Genomic DNA, 7,163 nt, shown 5'->3' with positions numbered 1-7,163 from the left:
ATCCTATTCTATTGTTATAGCCACTAAGCATATTTATGCTGAACTATGTATTAAAAACATACTTAAATAATACAATTGTTTATAAATGTAGCTTTGATAGATGTCTGAATATGGTTTCCAGTAACAAAAAAGCTGTTATGATCGATTAAATGCGCTGATACGTCATTGTGCTGCTAAACACGTAACGCTGAGTGGAGTGGTGGACCGCTCCAAGATGGCCGCCCGCTCCAAGATGGCCGCCCGCTCCAAGATGATCAGTTGTCCATGAGGGTCTATCCTTACATTGTGTCTATGTTTCTGCTGGGCCATTTTTTCAGATGCAAACAGGCAGCCGCATGCTGACGAGGGGGCGGGACCTGTGGGGCTCTGCAGGCAGCTGATTGGTCAGAGGGAGATGTTGGAGAATGTGCTGCAGATGTCTGCAAAGAAACAGGAGGTCATGACCCCAACCCCTCTCATAATCATCTTCATCACCACCATAGTCATCATCAGGTCTAGAACCAGCAGATCTCTGTGGAGGCCTGGTTCTGGTTCTGGTTCTGGTTCTGGTTGTTTTCAGCAAATCTCCCTGCAGAAACGCCAGCTGGAGCCTCACCTGTCTTCATGTAAAAATAATTATTAAAATTATTATAATGATCATTTATTTTGGTATTTTCACCCTGTGGTTTGTACTATTGATTTTTAATTTAGCTTAACCAATTTTGATTATTTTTTCTTCTAAATCACAAAATGTTAGCAATTTTCCATCCAAGTGCTGAGAAGTCCAGCAGGTGAGCCTCACCTGGGACTGATCAACCTCTGGCTCCTGCACCGGCTGCCACTCGACGTTCCTCCTGTCTGTATGCCGCCAATCAAATAGTATAATAAACATTTAATATATGGACTGATTTTCTATTATTAGCTCATGTAGATGATGTCCAGTTTTTTGTCACCAACTGTGGTTTCGTGTGCTGAGGACCGATCAGAAACGGCAGAGAACAGATTCGAGGTGAGGCAGGCAGTTCTCTTGCCTCATGGCAGGGGGCGCTCACGATCTAGATATTGTGATTCCACAACTGTAGAGTAAGAGGCAGCAACGGCGAGCTAGCCATGCAGTAAATAAGTGAAGTGCAACAATAGATTTATTGTTTTCTGCCCTTTTCCAACGTCTACATGAATGACTACATTTACAGTAAATGTAGTCATTCACTGTGACTACATTTACAGTAAACTGGTCCGTATCTTGTCAAAACGTGATCATTTTATGTCCAGGAAGTTGTTATGCTAAGCTAGTACAACGGCTAAAAGGGATTGGTCAGGTTAACAATAGACGCCTCATGGGCCTCGCGTTATATCTGGCAGACACAATGACGCATCAGCGCATTTAATCCATCATAACACGCTGGAAACTATATTCAAACATCTATCAAAGCTACATTTATAAACAATTGTATTTTAAAGTATTTTTAATTGTATTGACATAGTTCAGCATATTTAAATATGCTTAGTGGCTATAACAATAGAATAGGAATGGAATATTCTGATATTGATGTATGATGAGCAGATTACAAAGCACACAGCCGTTCATAACTTATTTAATAAATKATTTAGTAATATCAATACATATTTATATAACTATATAAACTGATCCCTGTGGAGCCCCACGTTTAGTAAATCTGATTTCTGACCATTAATTCAGTTTCCTTTCTCCACTGTAGCTCCTAATCCAGATTAATGCCACCCCTCTAATTCCAGACCTTCACAGTTTTTTTAATAACATGATTGATGGTATCAAAAGCTTTTTTGAGATCCAGAAATACACCAATTGCAAATTTCCTTTTATCCATATTGTCTATAATTTCTTCTGTCAACGCCATCAGGGCCATTGAAGTTGATCGGTTTTCTCTAAAGCCGTATTGATAATCTGTCAGAATGTTTTGCTTTTCAATGAAATTATCTAACCTTTTACTAAAACCTTTTTCTAGTATTTTTGAAAATTGACAGAGTAGGGACACAGGTCTATAATTATTAAAAATATTGCCAGATTTAAATAACCTTTGCAACTTTCATTGCTTTTGGAAACGTTCCAGTTGTGGGTCAGTTAGTTGGAGATGTAAGTCAGACGGTCGGCAATATCATCAAATATCTTTTTCATAAGTAACATGTTAATTTCATTCCAGTCCATTGATTTTTTATTGGTACATTGATTAACTATTTCCTTAATTTCTATTTTGTCTACAGGATTCAGGTACATAGATGATGTATTTGGTTTTCCAGGTCATCCTGTAAGTTTGAGTCATTTATTTGTTCAGCTAACTTTGGTCCTACATTTACAAAATATTCATTAAATTCATTCAGTATCCCAACCATTTCATTCAGGGTTTTATCATTAGATTATTCAGGGTGAGGATTATTGGAAGAATTTGTTCTTACCAAGTATGTAAAGTTTTCCAAATTCCTTAATATTTTAGAATAATCTTCTTTTTTACATTTTCTCATAATAGTTAATTTATTTTTATAAGTTTTATATTTTTGCTCTGCTTCAAGCGTTTTATATTTTATAAATTGTTTATAGATTATTCTTTTTCTTACATGCATTTGATAATCCTTTAGTAATCCATGGCTTATCTTTGTTTTTTTGCCTGTATTTAAAAGGTACAGTTTCTATCATAAAATGCTTAAATATTTTGATAAATATCCCTTTATCAATATTGTTTCTTCATACAACACTTCCCAGTTCTGTGATTGTAAATCATTTCTTATTGATTCCTCTGACATTATTCTATTGTATGTGATGTTTCTGCAACAGTGGCAGATGGTCACTGATATCATTTATCAGAAGTCCACTTCTCAATTTACTCTCCAGGTAATTAGTAAATATATTGTCAATCAGGGTTGAACTGTGTGTTATTCTACTTGGTTTAGTAATTAGTGGATATAAACCTAAACTATGCAAAGTATCAATAAAGTTAGATGTACTTTTTAAATATATTTTATAGAATTTTCTCTTTTAGGACATTTTCCAGGTCATCTGTTTTAGCCTCAAGGAGCAGGATTCGTTTCACTGCCCAAGTCAACCATGTTTCTGCTTTTTCCAGCGAACTTTCTGCTTGGGCAATGCGAACCTCGGCCTCCTCCATAACAGGTCTGGTTTTACCTCAGACACTGTAGCCTCCAGTGCAGACATAGCGACATAGCGCTCGCCATTCCAGTCAGTCTTTCATCTAAACCAGGGGGCCCCAAACCTTTTCCTGAGGGCCCCATAACGTTTCCCTTCTCTGCTGGGGGCCGGAGTCAGTTTGTAACAGAAAAGGTGTGACGACTGCAGGAGAGCCTACATGTAAAAATGTATTGTTTTCCAGAAAACACAATCAAATAACCCTCTGGGTTCTTCACAGAACAAATCCAGGAAGGATTATAGTCCGTATTTTCCCAACTATGAGCCACAAGCCCAAAGTTTAGTTTTTTTTAAACCAGTAAACATCTAAGCCTCAGATTTCTCTGCTGCTCCAGGTTTTCCACAGCGATGCAGCAGCAGCAGAGGGGCGAACAGCCAACATCTGAGTCATTACAGGTCGACTGAATATCACATTTATTACGTTGAAAAAGAAAAAGTTGCCAAGATTTAACTGAACTGATTACGGTAGTTTCTGAACGGGAACTGTAACAAAGTGCTGATCCTTCGTGTTGCTACTAGCTAAATGTGCTAAAAGAAAATGGGCGCTTTGTTCTTCTTTAGATTCCAACGGCAGCTTGCATCCATTATTGTTGCATTACTGCCATCTACTATGGAGAACCATTTCAGCCCAAATTAAATAAAAAAATAAAAAAATTGTCAAATAAATTAAAAAATGAAGAAAATGAGTGAAATAAATAAAGAAAATGTTAAATAAATGATTTAGCCTTTTCATTAACCCAATTTTTCATTTATTTATTTTCATATAATTGATTTCTCTTTTTCATTTATCTATTTTTCATTTATTCCTTTATCCATTTACCCATTTTTCATTTAAACACTTTTCAATTTCCCTTTTTCATTAAACCAATTTTTTCATTTATTTTTCAGATTATCAATTTCTCTTTTTCATTTATCTATTTTTCATTTGTCCATTTTTCATTTATCCCTTTATCTATTTACCCATTTTTCATTAATCTATTTTTTAATTTAACCATTTTTCAATTTCCTTTTTCCATTAACCTGATTTTCTATTTCCGTTTCATTAATCAATTTCTCATATATCCCTTTTTTATTTACCCATTTTTCTTTTATCTATTTTTCATTTAACATTTGTTTGAAAATAGTTACTTTTCCCATTTTCCAATTCTCCTTATTCATTTAGTATTTACTTATTTTCTTATTTATCACATTCTATTTCCCCACAAAACTTAGAAAAAAATAAATGCAAATGAGGAGAGGCACGTCATCAGGCTACAACTTCCCCAATTGGTTGGTTAGCGTCACACCCATACTTTGCTTCAAGAAAGATGGCRACCTACTAACRGGTTATYAATAAGCTGAAGCTCATTAACTTYATTAGAAAAYAGTGTTATTACTCCTGRCTTTAGTTCTCGTGTGGCCGCTCAGACAGAACGTGTTTCAGTTGGCGGCTCTCATGGACTCAGAGCTTCACCGTYGGGRGKTTTTATAGTTTGAACGAAGCGGCCGCTGAAGTTGGGTTTCGATTGAAGGTTCGGGACACCTTCGTAGCTACCAGCTGTGATCCAACTATAAGGAGCAACTTTACTGTACATCGTAAGTTGAACTGCAATATCCAGAGGCAGCTCTATGGAGCATCGAGCTGAAAGAATGAGAGTGGCAAGCCTTGGAGATCTGCATCGGAGGCCATCTTTCAGACATGCACCGCTGCTGTCCGTCCAGGATCCTCCGGTTGCCCAGACGTTACACGGTAAGCTACTAACGCTGATGTTTGTTTTCCAACTACAGTCATATTTAATCAATGGGGCTCAATTACGATCGCGGGAGGTTTTGAGTTGATCTCGGCAGTAGGTGACAAACTGAACGTCTCCAGGATGTTGAGACCAGCACGTCCTCTGATCCAATACATCTTATGAAGACTAAAATCAACAAAACGTCTTCAAATTAATGGCCCAACAAAATTAATAATCTCAGTATTTATTGTTTAAACAAGGTGGAGCTCTTTAAGCCCGGAGACTACAGTTTGGTTGAGGCGGACCGTTCGGTCAAAAGCCGGAAATCCGGCCGGAGCTCTTTAAGCCCTGCCAGTGGCATTGAGCCTGGCTGATGTGAGAATACATGTCAAAGGATTGTCATCCGTTTGCACTTTAAACTGAGCTCCATACAAATAGTCATGGAATTTGTCAACTACAGCCCACTTAAGAGTCAAAAACTGAAGCTGGTACACCGGATAGTTTTTTTCAGATGCACTCAGCTTCCGGCTAGCAAAAGCCACAGGTCTCAATCCTTCAGGGTATTCTTGATTCAGAACTGCACCCAGGCATCTATGTGGAGAGTATAGGGTTTGGTCGGGTCGGCAAACGCCAGTACCGGTGCATTTGTGAGGCAGTGAATGAAAGGCTTGTTAGTCTGTAGTAGGTTTTGCATGTCCCCTGATTAGACTTACTCCTCTTTTGGGTGGGAGGATAGCCTTTGCATAGTTCCGTAAGAGGTCGGACAATGATGGAATAGTTCTTTATGAATCGCAGATAGTAGCCACGAAAACCAAGAAACGAATGCAGAGAAGAGAGATCGGTTGGCTGCTTCCACCGTGTTACAGCTTCCACTTTTTTGGGGTCAGTAGCAATATCATGCTCAGAGACAATATGGCCAACATAGGTAACTTGTGAACAACAAAACTGGCACTTGTCAAGGGACAGCTTTAGTCCAGCCTCCTCAAGGCGTGCTATGACCTTAAGCAGCCTCTCTTCATGCTCTTCAAGGGTTCTGCCAAACACAATCAGATCGTCCAGGTACACTATGACCTCCAGTAGGTGCATATCTCCTACCGCTTTCTCCATCAGCCTTTGGAATGTCGCAGGAGCCCGTTATCCCCTGCGGCATCCGTTCAAACTGACAGAACCCCAGAGGACATTTGAAGGCTGTCTTTTCCTTGTCCGTTCTGCAGAGCGTCCGCAGAACGTCTAGAGCGTTGCAGCTCAGCTCCATGTTTACAGACGCTCTGGTTGGACATCAGAGTCAAAGTTCACGTTTCCTCTCAGTTTTTTGCTTGTAATTATTGAACGCTGTTCCTTCAAATGATGCCAAAATAAAAGCTCATAACTCCAACCGTCACTGTTCAGATCATAGGAACAGAATCTGAAACTTGCTGCTGAAGCTCCCAAACATTCACCTCAGTGAACAGGAAACCAGAGCTCAGCATCACATGCTTTTATTTTGGAAATTTGCAGGAAAGAAAGTCTGATCGGTAAAGCATCACGAATAACGGGTTTATTTTCTGTCCTGAAGACATTTAAAGCACAAACTGCAGCTAAATAAGAGACGTGCAGCTTCAGGGAGGTGCCCCTCCTCTTCCTCCTCCTCCTCTTCCTCCTCCTCCTCTTCCTCCTCCTCCTGCAGCTTTCAGATGCTAACGAAGCAGACATATGGAGAGGAGGTGTCTCTGCTGCTGCCCTCTTAAAGATTCAGATTGTATGACAAATCACGTCCTGGACGGCTCGGCCTCCTCCCAGTCCTCCCAGTCCTCCCAGTCCTCCCAGTCCCCCCCAGCCTCCACCACTCCCCCAGACAACAGCTTCATTAGCCTGAAAGAAGAGAGTTTTCACAGCTTTGTCGAGTCAAGACTCTCACTCCTTGTGTGAGTCTGAATTGCTCCTTTGTTGCAGCAGATCCCAGTTATTGCAGTAGAGACCATATGGCCTCCTCTGCTGCAGGACCCGTCTCCGTCCTCAGCCTGGAGACGGCCGGGGGTCATGTGACCAGGGGCGTCCTGCTCCACTAAGGGTCAGAGGTCGCTCCTCCGAGCCTAGTCCGGGTTCCTCAGGTTTGGCCAGGTGATCAGCCTGGGAGGAGTCACATGAAACTGAAGAAAGCAGAAATGTTTTTCAGGCTCCAGAGTTCAGCTGTTTCATTTTCTTCTCTTGAGTTTTCAGAAATTACCAGCAGCGTTTGGACTTGTTGGTTGTGATTGGTTTGTTTTTCATCTGACTCGTCTGTGATTGGCAGATGGTGCTTCATGTTGCTTCAT

The sequence above is a fragment of the Poecilia reticulata genome, linkage group LG10 (assembly GCF_000633615.1).
Source record: "Poecilia reticulata strain Guanapo linkage group LG10, Guppy_female_1.0+MT, whole genome shotgun sequence".
In the NCBI taxonomy this organism is placed as follows: Eukaryota; Metazoa; Chordata; class Actinopteri; order Cyprinodontiformes; family Poeciliidae; genus Poecilia; species Poecilia reticulata.
This window is presented reverse-complemented; position numbering follows the sequence as displayed.